The following is a 19014-nucleotide window of genomic DNA, read 5'->3' on the forward strand; positions in this document are numbered from 1 at the left end:
CCCTGGGGCTCTGGATCCGCGATCCAGAGGGTCCACTCTCTAACTCAGGTTCCCTCTAGCATTACAGTATCATCAGGCCATGGACCCCGCCGGTGCCGCGGCTGCCACTCAAAAGGAACTGCTCTTCCTTAGAGAAAATCAGAACCGTATCATGTCATTCATGAAGTCCATGGACACCCGGCTCTCCGCTCTTCAGACCGCAGACCCAGCACACGCACCTCTCTTAGTCAGTCTCCAGCAGGAGCTCGCACAACAGCGCGATGCTCAGTCTCACATTTTGGGGTATATGGCGTCCGTGGATGATCGGCTGCTTTCTTTGCAGTCCTCTGCGGCCGCTTCCACCCTAGCCCGGGACACCGTCTCTTCTCCCCCCCCCCCGTCTCGGTAAACCGCCCAGGTACTGTGGGGACCCAAAATTGTGTAGGGGATTTTTAAATCAGTGCAGGTTGCACTTTGATCTTTCGCCCCAACAGTATCCTACGGACCGTGCTAAAGTGGCCTTTATAATCTCCCACCTAGAGGGGGAGGCGTTGGCTTGGGTGAATCCATTATGGGAGAGGGATGACCCGGTGGTGACCAACATCCAGTGTTTTTTGGAGACATTCCGTAAGGTTTTTGATGAACCTGGACGCCTTGCTTCCTCCACAGAGGCCCTTTTTAACCTCAGCCAGGGGTCCCTTACGGTAGGGCAATACGCCATCCGTTTTCGGACCTTGTCCTCGGAGCTGGGGTGGAATAATGAAGCCCTGGTTGGTGCGTTTTGGAGAGGACTTTCTGGTAAAATCAAAGACGAGTTGGCCGGGCGTGACCTCCCCACCACCCTGGAGGATCTCATCTCCCTGGCTACTCGTATTGACCTGCGTTTTCAGGAGCGCGCCCGAGAGTCAGCTAGGGAGAGGAGGCCCTTTAGGTTATACCAAGCTCCTATTCCGCGTACCGTTGCCCTCCCTAGTAACACCGCCCCTGAGCCCATGCAAGTTGATCGCATCAAGCTGTCTGAACAACGGCGTAGGGAGAGAATGACCAAGGGACTCTGTCTCTATTGTGGAGGGGCCAATCACTTCATACGCACTTGTCCTGAGAGACCGGGAAACGCATCCGCCTAGGCCAGGTAGGAGAGGGCCCCCTAGGTGATTCGACCCCCTCTCTTCCACTTACTGTTTCAGCTCTACTTATTTCAGGTCGGGGGCGTAGCTCTGTGGAGGCGTATGTGGACTCGGGCGCGGCAGGCAGCTTCATCCACCAGGAGGAGGTTGACAGACTCCAGATTCCCGTGGTCGTCCTAAGTAATCCTCGAGCAATCACCTCCGTTGACGGCAAACCTCTTCCTGGGCTCATCACCACGGTAACCACTGAAGTAAACCTGCAAGTTGGCGCACTTCACTCTGAAAAGATTGCCTTTTATGTCCTGCCTCAGTTATCCCACGCCATTCTTTTGGGGCTACCTTGGCTTAGGCGGCATGAGCCTGTTATCGACTGGCGCTCCGGAGAGATCCTGCGCTGGGGGCACGCCTGCCATGTAAGCTGTTTACGTACCCTGGTCCGTCCCCATCCTCAGCGCAAGCCTACAGACCTCCCTGGTCTTCCTGTGCCATATCACGCCTATGCTGATGTTTTCTGCAAGAAAGAGGCGGATTCCCTGCCTCCGCACCGGCCTTATGACTGCCCCATCGACCTGATTCCTGGAGTGGTTCCTCCCAGAGGTAGAACATACCCTCTCTCTCCAGCCGAGACCGCTGCCATGACGGAATATATCCACGAAAATCTGTCCAAGGGGTTTATCCGAAAGTCCTCCTCTCCTGCAGGCGCGGGTTTTTTCTTCGTCCGGAAGAAAGATGGATCACTGCGGCCTTGCATTGATTACCGGGGCCTGAACAAAATCACCATCAAGAATCGTTACCCTCTTCCGTTGATTCCGGAGCTTTTTGACCGGCTGAGAGGAGCCCGGATCTTCACGAAGTTAGACCTGCGGGGAGCCTACAATTTGGTCCGAATCCGTGCTGGGGACGAGTGGAAGACGGCCTTCAATACCCGTGACGGGCATTATGAATACCTAGTCATGCCATTCGGCCTTTGCAATGCCCCCGCTGTGTTCCAAGAATTTATCAATGAGGTATTCCGGGATCTACTCTATTCTTGTGTTGTCATCTACCTGGACGACATCCTCGTTTTCTCCCCCGACCTGCCCTCTCATCGCAAGAGTGTACGCTTGGTCTTGCACCGTCTTCAAGAGAACCAACTCTACGCCAAGATCGAGAAATGCCTTTTTGAGCAGTCGTCACTACCCTTCTTGGGATATGTCGTCACCGACTCCGGTCTAAGCATGGATCCCGAAAAACTCGGTGCGGTACTCAAGTGGCCTCGTCCAGTGGGGATTAAGGCCATCCAGCGGTTTCTTGGGTTCGCAAACTATTACCGTCAGTTTGTGCCTCACTTTTCTACGGTTACCAAACCCATCACGGATCTGACCCGTAAAGGAACGAAGCCCAACAGCTGGTCCCCTGAAGCGGAAAATGCTTTCCAAACTCTGAAACGTTCTTTTGCCTCAGCACCCATTTTGCATCGGCCTGTGACCAGCAGACCCTTTGTCCTGGAAGTGGATGCCTCCTCCACTGGAGCTGGGGTGGTCCTGTCCCAGCAGGCTTCGTCCGGACGGCTGGTTCCATGCGGCTTCTTCTCTAAAGTCTTTTCACCGGCGGAGTGCAACTACTCCATTGGAGACCGTGAATTACTGGCCATTAAGATGGCCTTGACTGAATGGCGGTATTTACTCGAAGGAGCTGTACATCCCTTTACCATCCTCACAGACCACAAAAACCTGGCCTATCTGCAATCCGCCCAAAGGCTCAATGCCCGGCAAGCCAGGTGGGCCCTGTTTTTTTCCCGCTTTGACTTCCAACTTCACTTCCGACCGGGTAATAGGAACATCAAGGCCGATGCCCTTTCCAGGTCGTTGCAGTCTTCAGAGAGGGAGGAAGTCCCATCCTGTATCATCGAGCCTTCTAGGATGATCACCGTGGCTCCTGTGAATTTTGCTACCCCTCCGCCCGGTAAGACCTTCGTCCCTCCAGGCAAACGTATAGAGGTGTTGTGCTGGGGACATTCCTCCAAAATTGCTGGACACGTTGGGACCAAGAAGACTCTCTTACTGCTTTCCCGGTATTATTGGTGGCCCACGCTTCGCCAGGATGTGATGGACTACGTGGCCTCTTGCACAATCTGTGCCCAGAATAAGGTGGCTAGGACTTTGCCCGCCGGTCTTCTTCACCCTTTGCCAGTTCCTGAGGCCCCCTGGCAACAGATCGCCATGGACTTTGTGACTGACTTGCCCCGCTCGGCCGGATGTACCACCATCTTAGTCGTGGCAGATCGCTTTTCCAAGATGGCCCATTTCATTCCCTTATCGGGACTACCGTCCGCCCCGAAGTTAGCTGAGATCTTCATCCACCAGGTCTTCAGGCTGCATGGTCTTCCTCAGCGGATTCTGTCGGATCGGGGGGTCCAGTTCACCTCCCGCTTCTGGAGGGCACTCTGCCGGCTTATGGGTACATCTCTCGACTTTTCCTCCGCATATCATCCTCAGACCAACGGGCAAGTGGAGCGAATTAATCAGGGGTTAACCACCTTCCTACGTCACTTCACCAACGCTCATCAAGACGACTGGGTTGCGCTCTTACCTTGGGCTGAATTCTCGCACAATAATCATCCCAGTGAATCTACCACCAGGTCACCTTTTTTTGTGGTAACCGGTCAAAACCCAGGTATTCCGTTGCCTTTTTCCACCTCTACTGAGGTACCCGCAGCCGATTCTCTTGCTAAAGAATTCTCGCAGATTTGGAGAGAGACCAGGGATGCGCTCAAAAGTGCCAACGACCGAATCAAGAAGCATGCAGACAAAAGACGGAAGGACGTACCCCCGTACCATCCAGGTGACAAGGTCTGGCTTTCAACTCGACATATCCGTCTGAGAGTTCCCTCTTACAAGCTGAGTCCTCGGTACATTGGACCGTTTGAAGTGATTGGACGTATTAATGCCGTGGCTTACAAACTGAGGTTGCCTGCTTCGCTCCGGGTGCCCAACGCTTTCCATGTCTCGCTCCTGAAACCCGTAGTCCTGAATCGGTTCCAACCAGTTTCCATCGTCCCTCCTTCTCCTGCCATCTCGGATAATGTCTTCGAGGTCAAGGACATCTTGGCTATGAAAAAAGCCCGGGGTAAGACCCTTTTTCTTATCGATTGGGTGGGTTTTGGTCCCGAGGAGAGGTCCTGGGAGCCTCGGGAAAATATCAACGCCCCTCGCATTCTAAAAAAGTTTTTGGCCAATCTCGGTAAGGGACGCCGTAAGGGGAGGGGTACTGTGACATCGGCGGTTATGCCCGCCGATGCCCCTTCTGCTGCGGCGTCCGCTGCAGCGTCCCCTCACCTGCGCGCTCCCGCCCGGTCACGCGCCCGCCGTCAATTCCTCCTTACGTCGGCTCCTGGTTCCCGCCCCCTGGTTCGCGCTCGCCGCCTTCCGCTCTCTCTCTCCTGCGATGGGCGGCGCTGAGGGGCGGGCTTGGGTCTCCCCTGCGATGGGCGGCGCTGAGGGGCGGGCTTGGGTGACGCACATCCGGGGGTTGCTGTACTTCAGGCGTCCTCGCAGTTAGGAGGACGCCTGATGATTGTGTAGTTTTCCTGCACCCTCTGGCCTCTACAGTTCTCCTGTAGCTTAACCGCTTTCCGCCTGACTCCCCCTGTCGCTCCCTGTCTCCTGCTCCCTTCCCTCCCAGCCTGCCTGGGCGCTGTCTTCCATCCCCGGTGCCGTCCTCCGTCTTCAGTCCGCCTAGGTCTTTCCACGTGCCTGTCTTCCGTATTGGTTCTGTCCTGCGCCGCTGGTCCCTGCTCGTTCTTCGTACCATTGCCTTCCCTGTCCTTCTGTCCGTGGAGCCGTCCCTCTTGGTTCCGGCTGTCGCGCCTCCGTCCTCTGTGGTCCTGCCCCAAACGATCCCTGTATAGGGGTCGGTCTTCACCTGGTGTGCTCGACCCTGGGGCTCCGGATCCGCGATCCAGAGGGTCCACTCTCTAACTCAGGTTCCCTCTAGCATTACAGAAATAAGACATCAGATCGCAGATATGAAGGTATCAATTTATTCAGATCCCCTTTAAATCTTGCACATTGAATATATTTATCACTCAAATGAATTTTCACTATTTTCACAGATTTTTATGAAACAATCTAAAAAAATTGGCAGCCTATTGAGAAAATATTTTTACTTTTACATTCAAAACGCTTTGCCTATAAATAATTATAATAAGAATAGTTATGATTTGCTCTGTATAAAAAATATTGTTTAGACATTAAATATTACAATTCGAGATCATTTTTCTGCAGAATTCTCTAAAACATTACAAAATGGGGAATAAGTGGTTAAATGTCCTTGTTAAATCAAAATGACAAGGAGCCTGTCTCTCTGGCCCTTAATCAAGATATAAAGCTTTCACCAGCTGTGTGGCGCTTGGCATCGCTGCAAGGGACTCGAGGTGCAGGCGGCTACTTTAATGCCAATAATCCCATCCTCCTGGAAATGTCGCAGACTCCCACCATCTCATGCTATTATGATTACACATGCAACTTGTCCCTGAAACATTTATACTGGTTTGGAGGCAGAATTCCCTCTTGGATGTAAATAGTGTTGTAGCGGAATGAATTAGAAGACACAACAAGACGAGAGATAAATCTTGAAAAGATAAGATTAAATATAGTAAGCACACAACCAGATTAAAGCTTCCTTCAGTCATCCATGTTTTCTTGGATTAACCCCTTACCTACAAAGGACGTAATATTCCGTCCATGTGACCCTGGACCTAACTACCATGGATGGAATATTACGTCCCAGCGATCAGCGGCGCCCACGTGGTGAGCGCCGCTGATCGCGGCCGGGTGTCAGCTAATTATCATAGCTGACACCCGGCACAATGTGTCAGGGGCGGTCACGGACCGCCCCCGACACGTTAACCCCTTGCACACCGCGATCAAACGCGATCGCGGTGTACCGGGGGTTAAAGGGAAGCATCGGCAGGGAGGGGGCTCCCTCCGTGCTTCCCTGAGCCCCCCACGGCAGCGCAATGTGCAGCGCTGCTGCGGAGGGCTCTTTCCCTACAGGCCCCCGGATCCAAGATGGCGACGGGGGCCTGCAGGGAGCTGACTTCCTCACTGCCTGCAAAGCGCAGGCATGAGGAAGTCTGCAGCAGTGCCTGTGACAGATCGCTGATCTGTCACAGTGATCTGTGATGTGACAGATCAGCGATCTGTCACAGGACAGTGATGTCCCACCTGGGACAAGGTAATAAAGTAAAAAAAAAAAAAAGTGTTAAAAATAATTAGAAAAAAATCGCTAAATAAATTAGTAAAAAAAAAAAAAATATTCCCCAATAAATCCATTTTTTCAAAATAAAAATAAAACAAAAACAATAAAAGTACACATATTTGGTATCGTCGCGTCCGTAATGACCTGCCCTATAAAACTGTCCCATTAGTTAACCCCTTTAGTGAACTCCTTAAAAAATAAAAATAAAAAACGAAGCAAAAAATAATGATTTATTATAATACCACCAAACAAAAAGTGCAATAACGCGCGATCAAAAAGACACATATAAATATCCATGGTACCGCTGAAAACGTCATCTTGTCCCGCAAAAAACGAGCCACCATACAGCATCATCTGCAAAAAAATAAAAAAGTTATAGCTCGCAGAATAAAGCGATACAAAAATAATTATTTTTTATATAAAATTGTTTTCATTGCAAAAAACCGACAAAACATAAAAAAACGACCTAAATGAGGTATCGCTGTAACCGTACTGACCCGAAGAATAAAAACGCTTTATCAATTTTACTGCACGCGGAACGGTGTAAGCTCACCCCCCAAAAGAAATTCATGAAACGCTGGTTTTTGTTCATTCTGCGTCCCAAAAATCGGAATAAAAAGCGATCAAAAAAGTCACGTGCCCGAAAATGGTACCAATAAAAACGTCAACTCGTCCCGCAAAAAATAAGACCTCACATGACTCGGTGGGTCAAAATACGGAAAAATTATAGCTCACAATATGTGGTGATGCAAAAACTATTTTTACAATAAAAAGCGTCTTTTAGCGTGCGACAGCTGCCAAACATAAAAACCGCCATAAATAGTAAATCAAACCCCCCGCTATCAACCCCTTAGTTAGGGAAAAATAATAAAACTAAAAGAAAATGTATTTATTTCCATTTTCCCGCTAGGGTTAGGGTTAGGGTAGGGTTAGGGTTAGGGTTAGGGCTAGGGTTAGGGCTAGGGTTAGGGCTAGGGTTAGGGCTAGGGTTAGGGCTAGGGCTAGGGTTAGGGCTAGGGCTCAGATTAGGGTTAGGGGTGTGTTGAGGTTAGGGTTGGAGTTATAATTGGGGGGTTTCCACTGTTTGGGCACATCAGGTGCTCTCCAAAGGCAACATGGCGTCTGATCTCAATTCCAGCCAATTCAGCATTGAAAAAGTCAAATGGTGCTCCTTCCCTTCCAAGCTCTGCCATGTGCCCAAACAGTGTTTTACCCCCACATGTAGGGTATCAGCCTACTCAGGACAAATTACAAAACAACTTTTGGGGTCCAATTTCTCCTGTTACCCTTAGGAAAATAAAAAATTGGGGGCAAAAATATAATTTTGCGGAAAAAAATGTTTTTTTTATTTTCACGCCCAGGCGTTATAAACTTCTGTGAAGCACTTGGGGGTTAAAAGTGCTCTCCACACATCTAGATAAGCTCCGTGGGGGTCTAGTTTCCAAAATGGGGTCACTTGTGGGGAGTTTCAATAGTTTAGGTACATCAGGGGCTCTCCAAACGCACATGACACCCGCAGACCAATCCATCAAAGTCTGCATTTCAAAACGTCACTACTTCCCTTCCAAGCCCCGACGTGTGCCCATACAGTAGTTTTCTCCCACATATGAGGTATCAGCGTACTCAGGACAAATTGGACAACAACTTTTGTGGTCCAATTTCTCCTGTTACCCTTGGGAAAATAAAAAAAATGGGGATTAAAAGATGATGTTTGTTGAAAAAATACGATATTTTTATTTTCACGCCCAGTCGTTATAAACTTCTGTGAAGCACTGGGGGTTTCAAAGTGCTCACTACACATCTAGATAAGTTCATTAGGGGGTCTAGTTTCCAAAATGGGGTCACTTGTGGGGAGTTTCCACTGTTTAGGTACATCAGGGGCACTCCAAAAGCAACATGACACCCGCAGACCATGCCATCAAAGTCTGCATTCCAAAACGTCACTACTTCCCTTCCGAGCCCTGATGTGTGCCCATACAGTAGTTTTCTCCCACATATGAGGTATCAGCATACTCAGGACAAATTGGACAACAACTTTTGGGGTCCAATTTCTCCTGTTACCCTTGGGAAAATAAAAAAATTGGGGACTAATTGATCATGTTTGTGGAAAAAATACGATTTTTTTATTTTCATGCCTGGGCATTATAAACTTCTGTGAAGCCCTTGGGGGTTCAAAGTGCTCACCACACATCTAGATAAGTTCCTCAGGGGGTCTAGTTTCCAAAATGGGATCATTTGTGGGGGGGTTTCCACTGATTAGGTACATTAGGGGCTCTCCAAAGGCAACATAACACCCACAGACCATTCCATCAAAGTCTGCATTCCAAAACGTCACTACTTCCCTTCCGAGCCCCGACGTGTCCCCATACAGTAGTTTTCTCCCACATATGGGGTGTCAGCGTACTCAGGACAAATTGGACAACAACTTTTGGGGTCCAATTTCTCCTGTTACCCTTGGGAAAATAAAAAAATGGGGACTAAAAGATGATGTTTGTGGAAAAAATACGATTTTTTTATTTTCACGCCCGGACGTTATAAACTTCAGTGAAGCACTGGGGGGTTCAAAGTGCTCACCACACATCTAGATAAGTTCCTTGGGGGGTCTAGTTTCCAAAATGGTGTCATTTGTGGGGGGTTTCTACTGTTTTGGTACATCAGGGGCTTTCCTAACGCGACATGGTGTCCGATCTCAATTCCAGCCAAAAACGTCAAATGGCGCTGCTTCCCTTCCGAGCTCTGCCATGCGCCCAAATAGTGGTTTACACCCACATGTGGGGTATCAGTGTACTCAGGATAAATTGCACAATATCTTTTAGGGTCTTTTGTGGAAAAAATATGATTTTTTAATTGTACCGCTGTACGTTATAAACTTCTGTGAAGCCCTTGTGGGTTCAAAGTTCTCACCACATATCTAGATAAATTCCTTGGGGGGGTCTAGTTTCCAAAATGGGGTCACTTGGGGGGTTTCCACTGTTTAGGTACATCAGGGGCTCTCCAAACGCGACATGGCGTCCGATCTGAATTCCAGCCAATTTTGCATTGAAAAAGTCAAACGGCGCTCCTTCCCTACTGAGGTCTGCCATGCACCGAAACAGTGGTTCCCCCCCACATATCAGGTATCAGAGTACTCAGGACAAATTGCACAATAACTTTTGCAGTCCAATTTCTCCTGTTACCCTTGGTAAAATAAAGAAAATTGAACCTGAAGTATTTTTTTTGTGAAAAAAAGTTAAATGTTCATTTTTTTTTTTAATATTCAAAAAATTCCTGTGACGTACCTAAAGGGTTAATAAACTTCTTGAATGTGGTTTTAAGCACCTTAAGGGGTGCATTTTTTAGAATGGTGTCACTTTTGGGTATTTTCTATCATATAGACCCCTCAAAGTGGCTTCAAATGTGAAGTGGTCCCTAAAAATAAAATGGTGTTGCAAAAATGAGAAATCGCTGGTCAATTTTTAACCCTTATAACTGCCTAACAAAAAAAAATTTTGGTTCCAAAATTGTGCTGATGTAAAGTAAACATGTGGGAAATGTTATCTATTAAGTTTTTTGTGTGCCGTATCGCTGTGATTTAAGGGCATAAAAATTAAAATTTGGAAAATTGCGAAATTTTCAAAATTTTTGCCAAATTTCCGTTTTTTTCACAAATAAACGCAAGTTATTTGAATGCAATTTTACCACTAACATGAAGTACAATATGTCACGAGAAAACAATGTCAGAATCACCGGGATCCATGGAAGCGTTCCAGAGTTATGACCTCATAAAGGTACAGTGGTCAGAATTGTAAAAATTGGCCCGGGAGTTAACGTGCAAACCACCCTTGGTAGTGAAGGGGTTAAAAAAAATGGACTAATTTTAATTTTTAGTATTTTATTAGATTTGCATGTGCTTGCTCTGCGAATCCAATTTTACCATCAGAGTTTCATCAGTTTTTCTCATATATAAAACAAAAACTGATGTAGGTTTTTGAAGCTTCTCCATGCAAACAGCCCATGAAAAACAAGTGTATGCAGTCTGAGTTTTTATGCACTCTTTTCTGACTCCATAACTAGGCTGTCCCACAAGGGTTGCCGTGATGTGGCGGGATGGCTTGTGCATTATTTTGATCAAAATTATGTTTACTAAATACCCTTATTATTAATACCTTTATGCATTATTTGCAGTATATTTTTTACTTTTTAGTTCAGGATATTTGTGTTTTTTTGCTTTTTGTTTTTTTCTGGTTAATGGTCATGTGTTAATATGCACTTACATTGTGCATACACATTAACTTACTTTCTCAGTTCAGATTTGTTTTTTATTCATTTCATTGTGCATTCAGTGCATATATGGGTGTGACCGCCCTTTTTCTGAGCTGGGAAAGCCATCCAGTCTGGCCTAAGCTGTTACTAGTGGTTCAGCCGCTCGATCCTTATTCACATTCACGTCACTTGGCAAGTGAAAAGGTTTTAAATACTAGAGTAGGGACTGTCCCACAAGGGTTGCCGTGACGTGGCGGGATGGCTTGTGCATTATTTTGATCAAAATTATGTTTACTAAATACCCTTATTATTATTATTACTACCTTTATGCATTATTTGCAGTATATTTTTTACTTTTTAGTTCAGGATATTTGTTTTTTTTGCTTTTTGTTTTTTTCTGGTTAATTGTCATGTGTTAATATGCACTTACATTGTGCATACACATTAACTTACTTTCTCAGTTCAGATTTGTTTTTTATTTGTTTTTTATTTTTTTATCCATAACTAGGCTGTGAGTCTAAGGCGCTTGAGACACTATTTCTATGGCTGTCTCTATGTACCATTACTCACATGATGAAATGTCATCATATGGCTTGACTTGACTGCAGAAGTCATGCATGAAGATTCCAGATTTTCCAGCAGAATTCTTGTATTTATGGCAAATTACGCTAGGTAAAAACGATTTTCCTTAACCAGAGCTACAAGACATGTGCTTCTAAGATGGATGAAAGACTAACCATGAGGAAAAAGAAGGGAGGAGTTACTGACATCAGGAGGCAGACAGGGAGAGAGGAAGGACAAACTTCTAAAAGGCAAATGTTATGCATAGCAACATAACAGTAACAATACAGCAATAAAAATCAGTGCAATACGCACACCATCTGTATGTCATCTGTTTTTAATATATCTGCATTAATTTAATTGATAATATAAAAATACAGATGAGAAAATAAGCTGCAATAAAAAAGGTGCACACCCAGCATGAAAACCAGTAAAAAATGGCTTTATTAACGAACATACAGTAAGTGCTAAACAGAATAAAAACAATTAAAAACAAAGTGACAACAGGCAGGGAATAAACATGAAAGTCCGCAGAGAGTCATGCAAAAACATGACTATGTAGTTATAACTAAGATGGGCACCACGAGGACAATGTATGTTTGGTTTAAGACCCTAATGAGGAATATGACTTGTCCTAGAGAGAAGACATCCTAATAAATAATATGAAAAAAATGTTTCAGCTCACCCCTTAGCGTCTTTCTGATAGCAGGAACCACACTGTCGCACGGAGCTGCCCTGGCCTGGCCGATACAAGTCCAAACACACAGTAATCTCCAGCGATCTCAAGCAGGAAGGTAGTTATAAAAAATATTCCTTTATTTCTTTTCGTTAAAAGAGCATGTTACAGGTAGTTGATACCCCAGTGGATGGTAAAAAGTCCATCGTGTTTCAACCCAAAGGAGTCTTAATCATGGATAAATAATAATGGAAAATTACTTGGAATCAATTATTTAAACTTTTCAGCAATTTATCTGTCTGTTTACTATATGTGTTAGGAATGGCGGAACGCACTAAATTAAAATAATAATAAAGTGTGTTCGCAGCTCGGGGTCCACGGTACAGTAGGTGATATAACCGCTGCTAAGTGGTGGCAGGAGCAATATGGCAGAAATGCACACAGGGTTAAACTTCACCCAGGTGTGCAGAGCAATCTCAGTTAAACTCACAGAGATGCCAAAAAGTACAAACACAAATGGCTGGCTGAGCCTGTTGTAGTCACAGTACTCAGTAAAAAACGCACTCACGGTATACAGTCACAGGAGTAGCCCAAGACGGCGGCACTACATCCGTCTAGACCTACCATGTGTGCGGTGTTGCAACTGCGAACGCAAGGAGGCTGCTACTGCAGCGCGGCGTGGACACTGCCGCCAAACGACAAAGGCAAGGCGGAAGCGCAATGTCGGACGCTAGCAGCTGTGGATTCTAATTCAGTCCCTATCCACATGCGTAATATCAGAGGGAAGGGGTTTCAAATGAGTCTGTCACCAGAATCATGCATCCGTCCTCATACACACAGCAGCAAGTAAGTCTATACTAGCGCATGGCGAAACAGCCATGCGCGCCTTTTATAGCAGCCGGGACCTTCTGCATGCTTCCAGATTTCTGAGATGGACCAATGAGAACTGGAGCGGGACCTGAGCACATGACTCCCGATCTCCAATGGGGGATCGTCCCATGAGCATGCCCAGTAAGAGGACAGAAGGACTTAACCTCAGGAGAGATTTGCTGCAAGGCACTCTCCTCTGCAGTGGATAAATAGGAGGAGAGTGCAGAGTGTGAGGATCTGGATCCCTGCTGAGTAAACGCAGAAATCCGACTCCTAACAATATGTAGCCATTCCATTTTTTCCATGCTATCTCCATCATAGGTAATCATTACTCCTACCTAGAGTATCTTTGTATATAGTACTCTCCATTCCTGATACGCTTGTGGTTTCCGTTACATTAATACTATGTCTATTTATTGTCTACATTTAATATACTGTCATAAAGGCTTTTTTTTGCTTTTTATACATGTCTAGCAGTTTTTCCCTACTTTTTTCTCCAATGTATATTTATGCCAATAAGGTTAGTTTCACACTAGCTTATTTTCCACACAGCGCTCGGCGCCGCTAAGCCCCGCCCCCTGCCCGCCCCATCCGGTCATCGCCGCCTACTATCGCACACGGCTGCATGCAATCTGCGCACCCTATCTTTAGCATAGGGTGCGCAGACCATGCGCAGACCATGCGCTAGCAGGATTTTAGCGTGCGCTGTGCACTTTTGAAGGTGCGCCAGTGTGCGCCGAATGCACCATGTTGCATTTTGGTGCGTTCGGCGCACCTTCAAAAGTCACTGTAAAAGTGACCTTCGTCAATGTACTATATAATGTACTGAATCCACAGCACGGACGACAAGCGGTGGAAACCGCGTCTACATGACTATCTACCTCACGGCTCCATTATCGACGCATAGCCCGTTATACCTAGTCACAGTTACCTATGGACAGGTGGCCCTATTAAACAAGTACATTCAGTACATTATATAGTACATTGATGAAGGTCACTGTTGACCGAAATGTTTACTGTATGTGCTGTACTTATTAAACTTCATTGTCACTTGCATCTCCACGTGTGTGTGCCAAGTCAGTTTGCACATAGACAGACAATGGGACATCTTACAGACTCAACCAAGTTTGAACAGATTTCTGCCAAGGCGTCCTCTCATGACTTACCGGAGGAGTCCCAATTTGGGAGACCTTCTGGTGCATTCCCATTATATCCCCCATCAGAAAAATGCCTTTGAGTCCCATGGTCCTCCACAGGGATGCTTCCCTTGCGGTCATTGTGTGGCCTGTAGAAATGTTATGCCGACGTCTACTTTTCAATCAGCTGATGGAGTACGTACCTTTTCCATCCAACAGCATATTACATGCAGCACTACCCAGGTGGTTTATTATGCCACCTGTTGGTGTCCTAAAATATATATTGGCTTAACGTCCCGTCAGCTGAAGGTGCGTATTAGGGAGCACGTCCGGGACATTATGGCGGCGGTAGATGTCTCGGATGTTTCTCAATTGAAAACTATACCCCGGCATTACAAGATTCATCATGATTGAGACCCCAAATCATTCCTGGTGAGGGGTATCCAACATATAAGGAGTGGTATCAGGGGTGGTGACATTAAACGTTTACTGGCACAGACCGAATGTAGGTGGATCACCACCCTTGGCACCATGACTCCCCAGGGGCTCACTGTAAAGAAAAAAGGTTAACATTAATAGGGGTCCCCAAACTTTTACATATGACTGTATAATCCGCAAAGTACGGTAACGCAAGAAAAAAGGCGCATAAAGCCCCAAAGAGCACTTATGTGATGTGGCATTAGTGAAAAAAGACTGCCATCTGCTTGCTGGACAAAACCATGCAAATTCAATCGACATCAGAAGAGCTGAAGGGGGAGCAAATTCATGTGTGGGACTCTGTCAGGATTCTTGAGTTCCCGGATATAAAAGTCCTGAGCTCCAAACTCTAGCGGGATTTTGGCCATGGAGAGGAACGGTGCGGACGTGGGACAGAGGCGATGCTAAAGCTAGTGTGAGCATGCACAAGCAGGGTGCTGGCCACCATCAGACAAGGCCCAGATGAAGTTAAATGAAATCCAAAGACCCGACTATGTCGGTCAAAACCCGAAGACCTGACCTGCCTAGGTCAAGACCCAGAGCCGAGTTTGCGCTGGTCAAGATCAGAATCTTTGCCCTATGCCAGTCAAGATCCAGAGCCAAGATGACACGAGTCAACAGCCAGGACCTAGCCCTCTCTTTCCCAGGCTTCCTGAGGAGGACGCCTGCAGTTACAGAAGGATGACATGACTGAGCCGGTCTGTCAGTTCCAGCCATAATGTATGGTACAGAGGTCAGCCTGGGTTAGGAAAACAGGTGGTGTGAGGGCCCGTTGGTACACAGGAAGCTCAGCATTCCCTGCTAGTCTTTGTCAGAAGGACTTGCGGCCTAGCGGGAAAACCCAGTGACCGTCGCTAGGACCATTGTTGTAGGAAGAACAAACTTAGTAGCTCCCATAAACGGATACAAAACCCTTGAAGAAAGGACACAAGTATAATTCTTGAGAGATTTTTCCACTACTCTAATTACATTCTAAAATTCATTGTATGTTTATTGTCATATGGTTTACTGCTGTTTACACTGTTTCATATTAGTAACTGTTCCCTAACCGGTGTGAATTCCTGCTATATCGGCAAGAAATAAATCGTTCCAGGACTGTTCCTGCCGTGTACCTCCTGTGTGCTGCATTCAGTCACCTGCTTTACACATGGACAATGATAAATCTGGGTCTTCATATATTGCTAAGCATACCATTTATAAACTCTGATTTCCAAAATTGAAAGTCGTTATTAGCAATTAATTTAAATCTACAGAATGGCATCAAGACAATTTATTTTGCCTAAAAGGGTTAAACTTTTCCTCTTCCTCTGGCTATGTCTTTATCACATTCTTTTTTAATAGGTTCTGAAATGTACATGAGCAAAGTCACATCAATTATGCACTGTGTGGAAGGATTTTCGACAGGGGAATCACAGAGCCCTGTCCAGCCTCTACTTAACTAATTCAGTGCCAGAAACTAATATATCTAGATTTAGTTTACTAAATATGTGACTTCTGAAGGCAATTGGTGACTCAGGATTTCACTTAGGGGTATCAGACTACAGAGTGCTCAATAAAAATGCATGTCATAAATTTCAGATTTCTATTTTTAAAATAATTATAAAACCATGTATAATTTCCTTTACACTTCACAAATACTTGATGCTTTGGGTTCGTATATCACATAAAATCCCAATAAAATACATTTAAGTTTGTGGGTATAATGTAAAAAAAAGTGGAAACGTTCATGGGGTATTAACTTTTTCAAGGCACTGTAGCTGCGTATCTATAAATGTATTTGATTGGCCTTTGTCAGTGGTATTATTAACTAATACACTTTACCACTATCTATTCTATTATTATTCTTCTTATTATTATTATCATAATAATAATTTATATGTTACTAATATATGCACTATACACTTTACAGTGATAAATGTATAAATATATTTGCCTGAATCCTTTTTAGTGGTATACTCAATTTATGTCCTGCCCACCTTATCATTATTTATTTTATCCAGTTATAAATATTGTTTCATATAGCTTTATACTGCCTCATATGATAATTACACATATATGAATATATATTTATTACTAAAAGGAAAAAATCTGTTTACTTGCGCTATGAGTCAGGGTGCATGAAGATGTACTGCAATCAAAAAATACAGTTGTACGGGTGAAATCTAAGGGTACGTGCACACGCTGCGGAATCCGCTGCGGATTAATCCGCACGGATTTTGCAAAAACCGCAGATAATCCGCAGGTCTTTTGACCTGCGGATTATCTGCGGTTTTGCCTGCGGTTTGGTCCTGCGGATTCACTATCTCCACAATGGTGGAGATAGGAACCCGCAGCGGTTTCCGCAGAAAGAATTGACATGCAATTCTTTCTGCGGATTCAAAACCGCAGCAAATCCGCGCGGATTTTTCCGCAGCGTCGGCACAGCGTTTTTTTTTTCCCATTCGTTTGAATGGTACTGTACACCGCAGCTAAAACTGCTGCGGGTCCGCAGCGGCCACAGCCGCTGCGGAAGCGCAGCGGAATCCGCAGCGTGTGCACGCAGCCTAAGAGGAAAAACGTTATTGGTGTTTTGGGTGGATTCAGGGGTGTAGTTAGGTATATTTGCACACTGTGTTAGTAGTTATGACAGTACAATATGCATGCAATATAAACACAGTATAAATGTAACTATCTACCTGCCTTATCATTATGTATTTTATCCAGTTATAACTATTTCTTTATACTGCCTCATATTATAATTACACATATATGAATATATATTTATTTCTAATATATATTTGTATGCTGTGTTCCTCTACCCCCATTATTTTAATCTGTCTTTTGTTGTTGTTTTTTTAAATTATGTTTCTCCATTCTCCTGATAATTATCAATAAAATCGATATATTCAATGATGTATTGTTATTTGGTTCTTTCTGGTGTCTGTTGCTGCTTGCTGTCATTTAGAGACAAGCACTGTTTTCTCTGCTGCAGATCTAGCAGTGCTCAGTTGTTGATCTTTGGATAACCCCACCCACATCACTGATTGGCTGCTTTCTGTGTACACTGTACATAGGCAGAAAGCTACTAATCAGTGGTGCATGTGGGGTTAAACAGAACAGTTGACTAGGAAGCATGAGACACCTAGTTCTGTAGTGATAATCTCCAGTTGATAAAACACTGAATTTACTGAAATTGCAACAAGCAGCCCAGTAAGTAAAACATCACTGGAATTGTGATTTCTGCCCCTACATCATGCTGATCTCAGTTTAACACCTTTAGGTCCCATAACGGGCACAGTCCTTCATTGGACGTCTTTCCTGCTTTGATGAGAGCTCCGGCAATGAGCCTGCATCAAAGTCGGGACATGTCAGCTGTTTTGAACAGCTGACATGCCCTCAATAGGCGCAGGTGGAATCGTGATCCACCTGCACCTATTAGGCCGGTTTCATATTTGCGTTTTAGGGCGCAGCGACGGCCTGCGCACGGCCGCCGCTAAGCCCCGCCCTTGTCACGCCTCCACCGGTAGCTCCGCCTCCAGGCGCATGACGCTGCATGCGTCATGCGTCCCCTATCTTTATCACTGAGGATGCAGGCCGTGCGCAGTATGCGTTTTGGCGGCGCCTGCGTCCTTTTGACGGTGCGCCGACCAGTGCCAAACGCAACCTGTTGCAATTTGGTTGCGCTCGGTGCACCGTCAAAAGGACGCAGGTGCCGCCAAATGCATACTGCGCACGGCCTACTTGTGACAATGACCTGTGATGATGTAATGACCTCGCTGTCTCGCGAGATGCTAGTCATCTGGGGCCATTGTCGCAAGGCATCCCTGGGAACTGGACTTGCTGGGAACATCGCTGAGGCCTGGGAATGCTGCGGGGGACGCCAGAAGGTGAGAATATCACAATCTTTTATTTTTTTAAATTATTTTTAACATTATAACTTTTTACTACTGATGCCGCATAGGCAGCATCATAGTAAAAAGTTGGTCACACTTGTCAAACACTATGTTTGACGAGTGTGACCAACCTGTCAATCAGTTTTCCAAGCGAAGCTACAGATTGCTTGGAAAACACTAGCATTCTGTAAGCTAATTACGCTTGCAAAACGCTAGTTTTTCGCGGGAATTCCGCATGCGGATTTCCCGCAGCAGGGATTGCGGAATTACCGGGAAATTTCTGCGGCAATTCTGCACGTGTGCACATAGCCTAAATTCATATCACAGAGTTATATAAGTAAATGATAACATTCTGGCTTCACTAGGTGGAGTTTATTTAAGTTTATACAGCCCCTAGCATCTGTACTAAAGTAGCTATATAAATCTGTAGAAAGCAAATATTCACTGGTGGTGTCTGCTGGTAACAATTCTTTATTAATTATATGCAGATGGATAGCACAGTTGTGCTGTAGAATACTAGCAGGTGCGTAGGATGCAGTGATGAGCAGGAGACAGAGAAAGGGTTAACGGGTGTTTTTATATGTATGAAAAATGGAAAAAAAGGACTAACAATGCTTTCTCCACGCAGGGAATTGGTATACACAGCATGCACAGTAGTGCCATGAGGACAGATAGGCTGGTGAACAATATAAGACAGTAACGGGCTGTCCTCTGCTGTAAACAGCGGTAAAACACACTAAAATGGCGGGTAATAGTGTTAGATTCAGTTTATCAGTCTCTGTCGTCCGGAGAGAGGTGGTTGGAAGATCCAACGATGGTGACGCGGTCGGCGC

The sequence above is a fragment of the Dendrobates tinctorius genome, unplaced genomic scaffold (assembly GCF_039654945.1).
Source record: "Dendrobates tinctorius isolate UK_male_01 unplaced genomic scaffold, ASM3965494v1 ptg000051l, whole genome shotgun sequence".
In the NCBI taxonomy this organism is placed as follows: Eukaryota; Metazoa; Chordata; class Amphibia; order Anura; family Dendrobatidae; genus Dendrobates; species Dendrobates tinctorius.